Source organism: Myotis daubentonii, chromosome 7 (genome assembly GCF_963259705.1).
Source record: "Myotis daubentonii chromosome 7, mMyoDau2.1, whole genome shotgun sequence".
In the NCBI taxonomy this organism is placed as follows: Eukaryota; Metazoa; Chordata; class Mammalia; order Chiroptera; family Vespertilionidae; genus Myotis; species Myotis daubentonii.
Genome location: NC_081846.1, coordinates 56928781 through 56944035, shown reverse-complemented (window position 1 = coordinate 56944035; position 15255 = coordinate 56928781). Strand labels below are relative to the sequence as shown.

The following is a 15255-nucleotide window of genomic DNA, read 5'->3' as shown; positions in this document are numbered from 1 at the left end:
TTTAAAAAATATTTTGATTGATTTCAGAGAGGAAGGGAGAGGGAGAGAGAGATAGAAACATCAATGATGAGAGAGAATCATTGATCAGCTGCCTCCTGCACACCTCCTACTGGGGATTAAGCCTGCAACCTGGGCATGTGCCCTTGACCGGAATCAAACCTGGGACCCTTCAGTCTGCAGGCCGATATTCTATCCACTGAGCCAAACCAGCTAGGGCTAAAATTCATTTTTTGAACCTGTGCTTAGCTAATACTTTTCACACGCAGGGTGGGGCAAAAGTGGGTTTACAGTTGTGAGGATTCAAAACAAAGTTTATTCTTGTATTATTATTTTGCAATCATTGTATTATTTCCCATATGAACAACTGTAAGCCTACTTTTGCCCCATCCTGTGTGTAGATGCTTAGAAAATATTCAAATATTTTCTTACAGACTTGATCTTAATGTATCCCCATTTTCCCCTTACCCATGAATTTTTATTCCTCGTTTTTGGCCTTGTTTTCTATTAAAATGTACCATTTTCACTTACAGCTTCAGACAGCTTTGATGTTCTGAGTATGACATACTGTATGTAATGTTAGCCGCTTAAAGCTGCGAATCAGATTGTGCATACCAACATATGTAGTTTGGATTATATAAGCACTACAGGAAGAAAGGGAGACAGGACCCTTCTGTGTACAAATTTCAGATTGCTAGCTGCATGCCTGTTTTGAATGTTAAACACTCCTAACTACGCAGTGATGAAGTTACTTCTTTAGTGACTGTGACTTCTGAAACTATAAAGACAACATTTTTTTCAACTAATCTAAAGATGATGCCAGTAATTAACATAATTACTTTATGTATTTTCTACTTGCTACTTAGGGAGCTCTGAGGATGGGGGTGGGGGTGGGGGATGAATTTCATTGTCTTCAAAGCCCAATTCAACTAAGCAATTTCAAAAAACACTTGGAGAATATAGCTTAGAAGAGCCAAAGACAGAACATGATACAAATTATAAATTTCATCCACTATACATTTCACCCATTATAAAGAATGCTTAGGTAGGGAATTGTAGCAGTTTATTTCTCTAGGGTTGTTTCTTTTATATCTTAATATTTCAGATTAAACAAAGTGGAGTTTTTTTGTTGTGTCATTCTTTTACCATGAAGGTTGCTCTCTAGCGTTTTCATCTGTTGTTGAAAGATTGGTAACTTTTATGCATTTCATTTCAAGAGAAATTAGATAAAACCTATTACCATGTTTTTCAGCAGCGAGACATTTCAGAGTGAAGGAATAAGTCAATAGCTGTTCTGGTTTAATAAGTTTATATTTTATTTTAAATATTCATATTCTGCTCTGCTGTAGGAAGAGTTTGAGGCTGCTGATAATGTCCTGCTCAAATATCAGCCCAGCAATCATCAGGCCTTTGAAACTCCGGGTGAAAAATCCAGCAAATTTCAATCATCTTTTATTTATGCAGAGCGATTGTGTGGCATTTTGCTTTCTTTCCCTTTTCCTAAGAATTTTAAATTTGGACACTCCCCTCCCCGGATATCTTTATACTGGAAAGCTCTGCGTGATGTTGAAGTTTTTATGGGTGAACTTGTTTAAAACAGTTGTCTTTAAAGGCAGTTTTGCCACAGCAGGGTTAGAGGTTGCCAATAAATCCATTTACAGCAACTTCTGTATTCCTTGCTCCAGACACACCATTGGGGTGACCCGTGCACCATTTCCGCAGGCCACACCAGGAGCAGGAGTCCTGGTTGATCTTCCTGGCCAAGGCCGGCCTAAAGGGTTTGAATGTTAAACACTCCTAACTACACAGCGAAGTTGGGGTATGGAGTGGGGTATGGAGTGGGCTGAGCATACACCCCTTCCCGGCCTGAAATGGCTGCTGGAGATTCCTGGGTGAAGCCGGTGAACCCAGGACTCCTGAATCCGTAGGCTCCATCCCAGCTCTCGCTGTGCTGGGGAATAACAAAACAGTTTGGGAATTTAATTTGCTGCTCCCAACTGAAACAATAATAGCATCTTTGTGTTGCTCCTGCTGCATACCTCCTCCTCCCGCCCATGAAAGCCCTCCGGGGATGGAGCCCAGACAGCACAGGGCCGGCCTGGAGCGGTCAGAGGAGGCTGCAGGCACCGGGCCCCCTGGACGCCCAGGCAATCTCCGCTCCCTGAACATCACTAATGCGCTTTCAGGAAAGAAAAAGACACAGCAGGAGAGATGTCCCCTTTCACCGTCCACCTCCACGAGCTCTACCTTGCCCCAGAAAGTGTGGGGAGGGAGGGAAAGGGAGAGGGAAAGAGAGAGGGAAAAGGAGAGGAGAGAGAGAGAGAGAGAGGGAGAGAGAGAGAGAGAATGAATTCAGGACAGCCACACAAGTCACCTACAACATTCAAGAAAACTTCAGCTTGGCTAATTGCTCCCATATGTCCTCCTCGGTTGTTTTCAAAAAGCAGCAAGGAGGGGAGGCCATGTCACTTCACTGATTTTAGAGAGATGGGGTAAAATAAACAAAAGAAGACTATCGCTCATTTTCACCCAGTCCCAGAGGGGCCCAGGCTCAGCCCTTAGGGACCGGCCCCGGGAAAGCTAGAGACCCGGCCGGGAGAAGTGGGCGGGGAGCGCTGCGCCCGCGTCCGGCGGAAAGTTCTCGCGCCGCGTCCCGGCGGGTCCTGGGAGCCGCCGCAGCGCCGGGCGGGGAGGGGCGCGGGAGGCGCGGCCGGGCGGCCGGGCGGGCGGGCGCGCGAGAGGAAGGTGCCTTCGGGAACACGCGCGGGGGCGGGGACTCGGGCTGCCAATGAGGCCCCGGAGTGGGCCGTGCGAGGCGGGGGGACGGGCCGGAGCGCAGCCTTCGCAGTGGCAGCTGCGGGAGCAGCGGTAGCCTCGGAAGCCGGACGAGAGGCAGCCGCCGACGCCGAGCCGACCGCGCCCCGAGGCCCGGCCCTGGGGGTGGGGAATCGCGCCGAAGGCTGGAAACTTTCCCGGCAGGTAACTCCCGCCGCCCGGCCGCCGCCGCGGGCCTCCGGGCGCCCCGGGCTGGGCCAGATGCCGCGGTGCCGAGGAGGGAGAGGGTCCCGGGAGGGAGAGAGGGTGATGGGGAGAGTGGAAAGGCATGTGGGAAAGTTTCTGGAGCCTGCCCGCCCCCCCTTCCCTGGGCACACCCGGGAGCTTTCCGGGGATAGGCACGGACATGTTGTGCACCCCCGGCCTCGGCGCTGGCGGCTCTGGAGAGTCTGCGCCTCCCCTTCGCCATCCCCTCCGCGCCGGACGCAAGTGCCTCCGGCGGAGCTGGGGTTCGGGGGGCTCCGGAAACGCGAGGCGGCACGCTCGGCTTTCGGGACCACCCCTACCCGGCCTCCTCGACCCCTTTCTCGCCTCCTCTGTAGCCCCCGGGCTTGGCAAAGGCCTGGGCTGCGCCTGGTACCTGGGGCGGCGGCGGCGGCGGGGAGGCGCGCCGGGCACCGCGGGGTCCAGGATGCCCCCAGAGTGTAGGGGAGCGAGGGTCGCGAAGTTGCCGGGCGAACTTAAACCGGAGGGGAGGGTCGTAACGCCCCAGACTGGGCTGAAAGTCTATTGCTCAGCTTCCAAGAACACTGCGAATAGCATATCCACGGTGTTGGGGGGGGGGGAGGGTTGGGGGGGTGTAGCTAGGTAGGATTAAACATTGAGGAGCTGAGAAGGACGAGAATTATGTCAAGATTGTGAATACCCATGTTCTTTGGAGAGTGGCAAGTGGTCACTTTGGGGGTACCTATGTCAGGCGCACCTTCTTCCTGAAGGACTTTGAGGTGCAGGCGCACCATGCTGGGGGTGTGCTGGGCTGCCGGCTTTGGCGCGGCGGCTTTCCGGAACGGCGGGCTAGGAAGGAAGCCCTAGCATTGTGTGTTGTGTTTGCGGATTGAGCGTCTCTAACATGTACCGGACTCATTGTACAAGGCTCCGGGGGGGAAATGCGGCGGTGCCCAGGTAGGAATGCGGCGCCGCGGCCAGGGGGCCTGAAGTTGCGGGGTTCAGGCACAGTCTTCCCCTCCAGCTCACTCCTGGCAGCCCAGCTCCCCGTGCCGCAGCGATGGGAGTCTTTTCGGTGAGAGGCAGGAAGGTTAGGAGGGCACCTTCATCTTGAACTTGACCAGAGTCGCAAGAGCTGTCTGGGTGGGTTACAAGGTAAAGAGAAGCCGAATCTTCCCGTGGGATGGGCCTCGAACTCGGTCGCAGAACGGAAGTGCCTGGTTCAGAACCTTTGAGGTCGGGGCTCAGGGCTGCTGGGGTCCCTGACTCTGGAATACCAGCCCACCAGGCTGCAGAAGTTACTCATGTGTTTGCAGGAAGGATACAGAGAGTTGGTGTTTCTCTGTAGAGGAAATGAAGCGAGTCTGCATCTCTGCTTTCACCAGATCGACTGCTCTCTCTCTTTCCTTCCTGGGTCATCTTTATTCCTGCCAGGCTGGCACTCCCGTGATTTGGCGCGGGGCGGGGGGGGGGGGGGGGGGGGGGTAGGGGGGAGTGTAGCATAAGAAAGAAGTTGTGAAGCCTCTCTGGCCAGCTTGGAGGCATTTCAGATCTGCTACTAGGAAAATTCCTGGATTTTAACAGCTGCTTCTTGATTGCTGGGAATGAAAGAATTTATGAGCCACCGAGACATGCTCATTATAGTAGTCGTCTGAATGTTTTACTCATCTAAGCTACTTAAGGCTCTCACAGGGACCTCCGCTAGAGCCAGCCAGTTTCTGCAAAGTTTGTGTCAGTCAGAACGCTTGGCTGGTGGTGTCAGTCAGAACACACGGTAAATATATCCCGGCGGTATGAAGATGAAAAGTGTGCGGGAGAAAAGGAAATATGGTATCTGACATCCTTCAGGACTTCCTCCTAGGGTTGTTCCTGTTACCTGCCAAGTGAACTCCGTCCAGGCTTCCGGACTGTTGTGATTTGACAATAAGGGATGGGAAATAGTGTCATTGATGTTAGTGGAGTCAGGAAGGTCCAGAAATAAGTTTAAGGTCACTTTCTATGGCCCTGCCTTTCAGTTGAGTTGCCACAAACTTAACTTTTGCAGGGACTTGGAAACGATGGTTTTCCTGCTGTTTTGGTTTAACCGCCAGAATGTCCAAATTATCATAATTTATGTCCACCGTGGAACTAAAACATAACTGATTCATAGTCAGCCTTTTTCTGCTTCCCATAACAGCTTGTAGAAAAAAAGAACATTTTGCCTCTTAACCACACATAATTTCTTTGTTGCCATATTGGGTTTTTGATACTGGGTTATTGAGGGCACAATTTTAAAAACAATGGAATTGTCTCCATTAAATTTTCTACTTTTAGGCAACATCCCCTTCTAAGTTGCTGATTAATTCTTGATCTCCCAGGGAACATTAAAACCAGTATCCCTGGGCTGATAGCACTGTAATCCATATTATAATGATGCCTGCCAATGTAGCTGGAGGTTAATGTTATGTTGATATTTCCATTTGATGTTTCTAACCCAATTGTAAAGGTTTTGTCTGGGTTGGATTGAAAATAGGCTGTGAATCTCATAGCCTGAGAACTGGCTTTATTTTTATCTTTCTGATGAAAAGTTTAGTTTAACTTTTAAGTTTTAGGAGTAAAGTTTACAAAAGCAAAAAGCAGAGGATTTATACAGATAAATAGATGCTTCCAGGCTTATGATAGGTTATATACTGATAAATCTATCATAAGCTGAAAATATCAAAAGTCTAAAATGTATTTAATACTCCTAACCTACTGAACCATGAGTATCATAGCTTAGCCTGGCCTACCTTAAACACACTCAGAACACTTACATTGGCCCACAATTGGGTAAAATCATCTAACATAAAGCCTATTATATAATAAAGTGCTGAATAACTCATGTTATTTATTTTATGTATCACTTTCACACTGTCGTAAAAAAAAAATAAGGTGAACCATCATAAGGTGGGGATTGTGTGTGTGTACGTGTGTGTGTGTCTGTGTACACGTATACTATATTGGGGGGGGGGTACCTTTAGTCCTCAGATAGTTTTGTCTTGAGCTGTCTAAATTTGTATTTTAGTGGTATAAAACTAGACCTTCCCCCCCACACCCACCAGTTTACAAAAGTGTTTTCTGTACAAGACTTTTTTTTTAAAAATCCTCACCTGATGATATGTCTTTACTGGTTTTAGAGAGAGAGGAAGGGGAGAGAGAGAGAGAGAGAGAGAGAGAGAGAGAGAGAGAGAGAAGGGAACATCAATATGAGAAACACTGATGGGTTGTCTCCCATATGACTCTGACTGGGGGATCGAACCCGAAACCTGGGTATGTGCCCTGACCAAGGCTGTATAAGTAAGACTTAAACTTTTCTGGGCTGGAAGTTCAATGACCTTTCAGCATAAAGTTCTGTGAGTCTCCAAGAGTTTGAGAAATGCAGGCATTCTGGAATTAGTGCTGTAATATTAGAACATTGCTTTCGGGTTTATCAAGGGATTAATGTACATGTTTTATCCCTGAACCCTGTTAAGTAAACTGAGATGGGCAAGTTAGATCAGTTTGTTCAATCCTCCTATATAATAAAAGGCTAATATGCAAATCAACCCAATGGCAGAACAACCGTTCGCTATGACAAGCACTGACCACCAGGGGGCAGACGCTCAATGCAGGAGCTGCCCCATGGTGGTCAGTGCGCTCCCACAGGAGGAGCACCACTCAGCCAGAAGCCAGGCTCACGGCTGGCAAGCGCCAGTGGCAGTGGTTGGAGCCTCTTCCCGCCTCCGAAGCAGCGCTAAGGACCCCTTGGGGGATGTCCACCTGCCTCCCAAGGAGGTCTTGGACTGCAAGAGGGTGCAGGCCGGGCTGAGGGGACCCCCCACACCCCACAGTGCACGAATGTCATGCCGGGGCCTCTAGTATTATTTATAAGTGGTGAAATTGAACTTGAACCTTGGTCTTCTGATTCTCCCCTTTTCCTCTCCCATACCTCTCTTTATTCATGGAGTTACCTGTGAATTGGCTAAAAACTGACAAACAGACTAAAGTTAATCTGTGGCAGTTTCTCACAGTATTTTATTTATGGGTTATTCTGGTTTCAGAACCCCAGGGTTAACATCTATGCTTTGATGTCAGAGATTAAAAACAGTTCCTTAATAATGGTAATAAAACTTTCTCCCTTAAGAGAGTTCAGAAATTCACATGCCTCAAACTAATCATTTGTTTATTCTCAACTTCTTTTTTATTAAGTAGGCTTCAGGGTATAGTGTGATTTATTATCTGGACTAGTAACCCAGACAGCATTCTTAAGGAAATCACTTCTCAAATCTGTACATCTTTTTAAAAATAAGAAATGAACATGTCATTTGCCTTTTATCTCGGTATCTCTCAGCTTAATTTACAAAGCCTGGATGAATGTCCCTTTAAAAAATTTTTTAAAGTTTTTTTTTTATTGATTTCAGAGAAGGAGGAAAAGGAAGAGAGAAACATCAATGATGAGAGAGAATCATTGATTGGCTGCCTCCTGCACGCCCCCCACTGGGGATCGAGCCCACAACTCAGGCATATGTCCCTGACTGGAATTGAACCCAGGACCTTACCTCGCAGGCCAGTACTCTATCCACTGAGTCAAACGTGCTAGGTCTGAATGTCCCTTTTTTTGGTGTCCTCCTTCTTGGGCTCTTTTACTGATGTCTGGGTAAATCTAGTTGTGCAGTCCTTCTGTTCTAAATAAATTCTTCCCTTACAGTGCTATTGATTTAATGGTAAAGAAGTAGAAGGTTGCAGGTGACCCATTTCACTGTGACTCCAAATGTTTGTCCTGTCTACTTAAGAGCACCGAGTGCAACTTGACACTCACCTGGAAGCTGGTACAGATTTTCTTTAAAAGATTCTAAAATAAAATTATGCGCTGAACTATAGGCTCTTTTATGTCTGAGCAGACCATCGATCTCCAGCTTTTTAAACGTATTCTAAGAAGAATATCTCTTCAAGATATTAAGTATTGGTGTTCCAACCACAAAAAAGAGGATGTATCCATCAGTACCGACTGACTGACTGTAAAGGCTGCCATTTATTTCCTTGTGTGTGAGGAAAGAGAGTACATATTATGAAGCAGGATTTGCTAATGAAGTTGGGAGACGCTGTAACCTGTATACTGGAAGGGGTGAGAGCAGCAAAGCCACAGATAGGCTTCTGGTTGTTATTATCAGGAGAATGGATTTTGAATGACGGGAGGACTATTGATAAAGGTTATCGAGGAAACATTATGTTAGGGAGAATGAAAGAGATTCTGATTGGTTTGTCTGGGTCACTGCTGAGGGTTGCCCTTCTGGGGTAGATACTGTATTTAGTGGCTCCTGCAGGATTGTGTGATCAAGGAGAATATCCTGGATGAAGAGTCCATAGGCAAGAATGTCAAATACAAGAAAAGTCTTGCAGGGAGATGGCAAGTCCCTGGATTTTAGCACAGATTTTGCCACTACCATGGGGGAATTTTAGTAAAAGTCTTCCAGCCACAGTTATATGTACTAGTAGATGTACACCCAAGATATTCAGCCATATAGCCCAGAGCCACAGTGACTCATCACCACCCCAGTCCTGCCCCAGCATACCTAGGGTTACTTGTGTATCATGAACAGTCCATTATTATCTCTAAGAGTCGGGGTGTGGTGGGGCAGTCTCTAAGAGACATTTGGCTATGACCTTTTCATGCATATATAATCTTGCAAAAACAGGATCCTATATTTTGTGTGCTTCTGAAGAAATATGAAAAAAATTCAATATACAAGGGTTCAAATAATGATTTGCATAGTTTAGACACAAGTATATGTGCTTTCCCCCCGTCATATCAGTGAATTCTTCTTTAGCACTGTTTTAATGGCTAGTGTAGTAAATCTATTACATACTACAATTTATATAACCAGTCCTTTAAAAAAATGTTTTGAATGATTTTAGTGAGAGGCAAGGAGAGGGAGAGAGCGATAGAAACACCAATGATGAGAGAGAATCATTGGTCGACTGCCTCCTGCACTCCCCCTACTGGGGATTGAGCCCGCAACCCAAGCATGTGACCTGACCTCGAATTGGACTGTGGTTCATGGGTTGGCGCTCTGAGCCACACTGGCCAGGCTTAACCAGTCCTTTCTTGACATTTAGCTATGTTAGAAAGAAATATCTCTTAGGCCATCAGAACCCTTTGGCTCAGATGTTTTTCACTCATTAAATCTCAGGGCCTAACGCAGTGCCCAGCACATAGAGGTACCTGGCTGTTGGTGGCTTCATAACCTCACGGCATCAAGAAACTGTTTTCTCTTAGTTTCAATTTGGGAAAACCCTGAAGAGAACCCGATTGGCCTGATGCCAGCCAAAGGAGAGTTTTGGTTGGCAGTCCCCATTCGACCCACGAGATGGGACTGTGGGGAGGCAAAGTGTCCCACAAAGGAGGGGGCTTTTGTTAATGGAAGAGGGAGGGAGCTGGGTAAACAGAAACAGCTAGCTGTCCTAATTCAGGATATGTTTCCAAAAGTGGTATTGCTGGTCATAACAACATACCAATATGCCAAAGGGTGCTCCTGTGATGTATACCCTATGGCGGTGGTTCTCAACCTTCCTAATGCCGCGACCCTTTAATACAGTTCCTCATGTTGTGGTGACCCCCAATTTCATTGTTACAAATTGAACATAATTAAAGCATAGTGACTAATCACAAAAACAATATGGAATTATATATGTGTTTTCCGATGGTCTTAGGCGACCCCTGTGAAAAGGCCATTCAATCCCCAAAGGGGTCGCGACCCACAGGTTGAGAACCGATACCCTATGGTCTTGAGAGTAGTAGACTTTTCCACATTCTGTGGGGGTTTAAATTGCTGCATACCCTGAGTGGCCAGATTATTATGACCACCTGACGTTTGTAGGCAAATTAGCTATAATTTCGTGCTTCCCTATTTATAATGGTCTGGCCCTCTAGCAACTTCAGCACAAAATTATAGCTAATTTGCCTACAAACATCAGGTGGTCATAATAATTTGGCCACTCAGTGTATATTGGAACTTGTGTATTGAATTACTGCAAAAAAAACTTGGGAGTTCATCATTATTCTCATGTAACCCATTATATGCCTCTCTCTCTGCCATGCTTTATTCTGAATCACTTGGGATTAGTAACGTCAATTTTTAATGTTTTCTGAGTGCTTGCTGACTCTGAACTGAATTTAAAAACAAACATCTGAGGAAATTAAATGTTATAGTGTTTTTTTCTTCCCCCGTTGTCCTACATACATAGAGTGCTATGGCAGGGTGGTTTGTTGCCCATACCACAGTGTTCCTTCTTGTGGCTTAAACCAACAGCCATTTATTTGTGTGAGATCAGAAATTGGAGCGGGGCTCAGCTGGATGGTTCTTCTACCTGTGCTTAGGCTTACTCATGCACTGGTGGTTACATGATTCGTTGCAGGGGCCATTGCTGTAATAATTTACCACACTCCTTGACAACATAACCCTGCTTTCGATTAGTTTTCCATTGGCCATGACTTCAGGGTAAATTGTGTGTGTCTCTGCCGGGGTCCAACCCCAGCGGGTCCAGGGGTCCCCAAAGGTGTGGATGGAGTCGGCGAAGAGGGAATGACACAGAGACAGTGTTCAGTTGATCAGCAGCCTAGCCAGGATCTACAGCCAGGATCTCCAGCCAAGTTCAGTCACCAGGTTATAGTCAGGTTCTCTTGCCAATTTCTGTAGTCAGGTTCAGTCCAGGATCTTTTGCCATGTTCTCTCGCTAGGTTCTGTCTCTAGGTTCTGAGGCCAGTTTCTGTCCAGGATCTTTTGTCATGTTCTCTCCAGCGAAGTTCTTCTGTCTCTAGAGAACGTTCTGTGTAGGTTCTGTGCCTAGGCTCTGTCTCTCTTGGTCCTGTCTTCCAAGCCCTGTGTCTTGCTGTCTTGTTACATCTGTATTTATACCAGTTCATTCAATCCTATCAATCTCTATTACAAAGGTTAGGGCGTTTCTTATCTCCATTCCAGGGAGTAAAGATTATGTAGCTTAAGCATGATTGTTTGTAGTTAAAGTGATTAATTACCCGCCTGGCACTTAGTTGAAGGGTTTTATTCCCTCCCTAACTTCAGGGGAAAATCCCTACTTGGGGAAACAACCTTTCTCAGAGAGGAGACCTTGGTTAAAACACATAGTGCCAAGAAGGTGAGCAAACATTTTAAGAACAGTATGCCATATATGCCAGGTCCCTTGAAACTGCAAGCATGGACCGGCTCCCGGCATGTCTCTTGCCCCAGGCAGTGTATCTTGATTAATCCAAGTCAACTTGAGTAATATCGTACCTGTTGCCAGTGACTGGTTAATGAATAGGGATGTGGCACCCATTAGGTCCTACCATATTGGGAACCTAAGGTTGTCAGCAAAACAAGAGGTTGTCATTCTGACGCTCACAGAGTACAAAGATGGAAGGTGCCTAAGACCACAGTGACTTTTTTAGCTGCCGAATTAACCAACTCTAGAACCACTGTAACTTAGAACTTCTTTTGTGAGAAAAAATATATTTTTTGAGACAGCAACCTCCAAAGTGGAGTGTGCTAGGTAATTCAGTAGAGGAGAAAAGGTTAAAGTCTTATCTAGAAAAAATAATTAAGTTTTTCAAATATTTAATATGTGGTTGACACCAGTTGGTATATATGAAAGTCTCCTGTCACTTAGGTGATCTGAGGTCACCCAAGGGAAGAGTGGGCATTGTACAACCTGGTGAAACTGATGATGGTACCCTCATTCTTATTCTTGGCCTCTGGTGAATGCTATCCATGTAATTCTATCTGTATAATGGATTTATGGATTATATTACCTAGTATCACACCAAACGGGCAAGTGGCTTAAGAGTCTTGCAAAGAAAGTGTAATGATATTGATGTAAGTATACAGGAACAAGAAAATGTCTAATTAGGAGATTAGGAAATGGCTTAAGTTAAATTTAATATGAAGTTGGCCCAAAATTATGTATGGATTTGTATTAATAAATAAAAAAAAAACATAAGACTACCATTTGAGTCATTCCCATCCTTTAAAAAGTGTTTAATGTATGTTTTATGTGCATACTGCATTAGTATATACATGTAATTCATAACTCTAGTGTTTTAATTATGTATAAATTACAGAATATACACCTTAAAACATATTGGGGGTACATGTTTAATTTTTTTACTGTTAGGGCTGAATGATCAAAACATTTGAGACCACAGTTGACATGTCTGATAACCACTCATGTTTTGTTGCTTGCAGCCGCAAGTAGCAGAGCTGATGCAAGGACAAGCAAGAACTGTGGCTGTTCCCCTACAGTCGTAGCTTCCAACGCTCTCTGTGATCTGGGTCATAGCCTTTTCTCCAGACCCCGTTGTCCTCTCTGTGTCTCTGCAGATGCACTGAGCTCCTGCCCATTCTCTGCCTGCCTCATACTGGGTCTCGTACTGGGTCAATTTTGCCGTTGAGGAGGCTGTTCTCTCCCCCACCAATGAAATTTTCATTGTCCTTCAAGGCCTTGCTCAAATAAGCGTTGCTTTCTCGTTAACATTTTTCTGTGATTTCCCCCTTGTGCATTTAAATGGTTCTTGCTATTTAAACCCCCTAACGCATTGCTGGTACATTCTTTATGGTATTTTTCCTGTTTTGCCTTTTATTATTAAGTTGTTCCCCTGTTTGCTTTGCCTATGGGTTGTAGGCTTCTTGATGGTAGGGGCCTGCCTTGCCTGAGTCGTATTTTTTTAATTGCTTGTTTTCCCTTCTCAGAGAAATGGAGGCAGGCAGGAAACCCACAGTTGTTAATTACACACAGCTCATGCCAGTTACTGTGGGGAGGTGCTCTGGCCTCCAGCCCTCAACAACCTTAGGAGGTGGAGTGCTTCATGTACATGGAAGGGATGTGAGGGCAGGGAGTGCGCGTGGCCAAGACAGGAGGATTCAGGAAGCAAACCTGGGTCATGTCTTGTCTGCCTTCACACCTGTTGCCTGTAGTGACACCTTGCCCTTCTTTCACCATGGATCACCGACATGGGTGAAAGTGGGAAATGCCCTGGGATGATGGTGCAAGATCATCACTGGGCAATCTAGGCAGATGCAGGGAGTTCAAAGCAGATTTCTCTCCTTGTGGAGTGACGGGAAAGTTCTGGCGGAGGAGATGTATGAAGATCTAAATGCCTGTGGACAGCCGTCTGCAAGGACCACCAAGCGAAATCCTGGGAGATGGGCCCTGTGGGGGGATCGGCTGGAGCGTCCCGGTCAGGAGGCAGGAGCCCTGGACTCTACACCGCTCGGCTGAATCGAATTATTTATGCCGATACTCTCTCCATAGTCAGGATAATTGAGGGTTGACAAGTTGTCGGCTTTCAAGTTGAGCCATGTTAAATATATGTTATCATGATGGAAAACAGACATCTCTCCAGGGTTTTGAGGGTCAAATGACAGAATGTATATGAAAGGGTTTTGAACGTTGTAAATTGCTTCCCAGATGCAAAGGAGACATCAAATTTGATAGTTTCCTTGTAGCAGTGACTTCTAGCTCAGATTTCTTAGTTATTTTGTTTTCTTTTAAGAGTGTTTCCAAAGTTTGAAAGTGCTGAGGCTCTTCAATGGAATAGGATGCAGTTTTTCTCAAAAGGAAAAAGAAATGCAAAGAAAACCCAAAGACAAAAAAAACCCACAAAAAAATCCCCAACCAGATATTAATTGAAATCTTGCTATACAACTTTTAACCATGAAGCTCTGGCAGTTTTGAAAACTCAGTGGCTAGAGCATTGGCCTGTGGACCTAAGGGTTGTGGGTTTGATTCCTGGTCAAGGCATGTACCTGAGTTGCAGGTTTGATCCCAGCCCTGTGGCAGGTGCTGGAGGCAACCAATCGATGTGTCTCTCTCACATTCATGTTTCTCTCTCTCCCTCCCTCCCTCCCTCCCTTCCTCCCTTCCAGTCTCTCTAAAAATTAATGGGAAAAATATCCTTGGGTGAGGATAAAAAAAAAAGTAAATAAAAATAAAACTATAAAAAAAAAAACCAAAACTTTTAGCCAGGAAGTAAGTAGAATTTGTGGCAAGGTGAAACTGTCTTGGGATCTAGTTCAACTACCCAAAGGATGTGTTTATAACAATGAGACCACTTCTCGTGCATAAAGAGGGAAATCTGGCGGACTTTGAGGTAAATTACTGGAAACCCTTAAGTACCACCTGAAAGACCGTCTAAAGAGTTTTGATTTTAGGTTTTGTGGTATGTTTTGTTACTGTGAAGCCAGTAACTTATTTCCAGGAGTCATTGGAGAGAGTTGGGGAAACCTTTGAAAAATCTTAAGGTAGTTTTGAAAGTGAAAACTATATGTGGTTTGACAGCTTGGGTAAACTTGAAACCTATTCCATTAGAGATTTCCAAGTAAAATTTAACTGCATTTGAGGGAAATTTTACAGTGGTAATTTCATATTATAGAGCAAGCATGTCAAACTCAAAGGCTAGCACGGGCCAAATAAACAAGGTTTAAGTTTATGTGGGCTGCAAAAAAACACAAAAGCTTCAATTTTCATAGAAACGTAGGTTTATTTCAATAGAGATATACTGAATACAAAGGGCTTAAATAAATGAGTAATTGTTAACATGAAATAATAGAACATTTTAATAAAAATTAATATTTTTTCTTGAACATTAACTTACCAGACACAGAGTAACTGCGTAAATTAATAAGCATAACCCAAATAAACCTATTTTTCTTATTCTCCAAAAGCAAAATATTTCCTGTTGCGCACACCAAACAAGTCAGTTCAAGACTAATGATGTGGCGATCAGCTGCTAAAATATTCGCTGCTGGTATTAGTGGGGAGCAATGGTGCTCCTGCGCGTAAGGCGAGTGAGGGAAATGACGAACGTTGTAGTTTGTTATTAATGATGATGTACGACAGGATATTGTAAAAATTAAGTTCTGAAATTTTTATTGAAATGTTTTTTACATACCGTTATATTGGCTGGGCTACACAAATATTTGTTGTGAGCCTCATGCGGCCTGCGGGCTGCGAGTTTGACGTGCTTGTTATAGAGAGTCTGAATTAAAATGAAAACATGTTAACTTACAGAGTAAACATCTACTTATTTTTATAGATGCAAAAGACAGAAAAAGTGAGTGGCACCTAAGTTGCAAATAGATGAAATAGTGAATTTTTTTAATTCAGAGTTCTTGAAACATGCGTGTGATTTACAGAGCTTACCTTTGGGAATTCCCAAAGTGGGTTCCATAGGAAACTGATTCTCAAGAAATTCTCAAGAAATGAATA

General features: G+C 44.9%; 1 protein-coding gene across 15 annotated transcripts in view; it reads left to right on the top strand.

The window, feature by feature from the left end:
- Positions 1-2843: 2843 nt before the first annotated feature.
- The window catches only part of TANC1 (tetratricopeptide repeat, ankyrin repeat and coiled-coil containing 1), a 240703-nt gene continuing 228291 nt past the window's right edge, over positions 2844-15255 (top strand). For 12 of the 15 annotated variants that reach the window (XM_059704352.1, XM_059704359.1, XM_059704361.1 and 9 more), the window contains exon 1: positions 2854-2976. The gene's annotated coding sequence lies outside the window, so the exon portion shown is untranslated. Of the gene's footprint in view, positions 2977-15255 lie in introns of all 15 variants that reach the window. The other 3 variants (XM_059704362.1, XM_059704351.1, XM_059704360.1) reach the window with 2 other exon arrangements.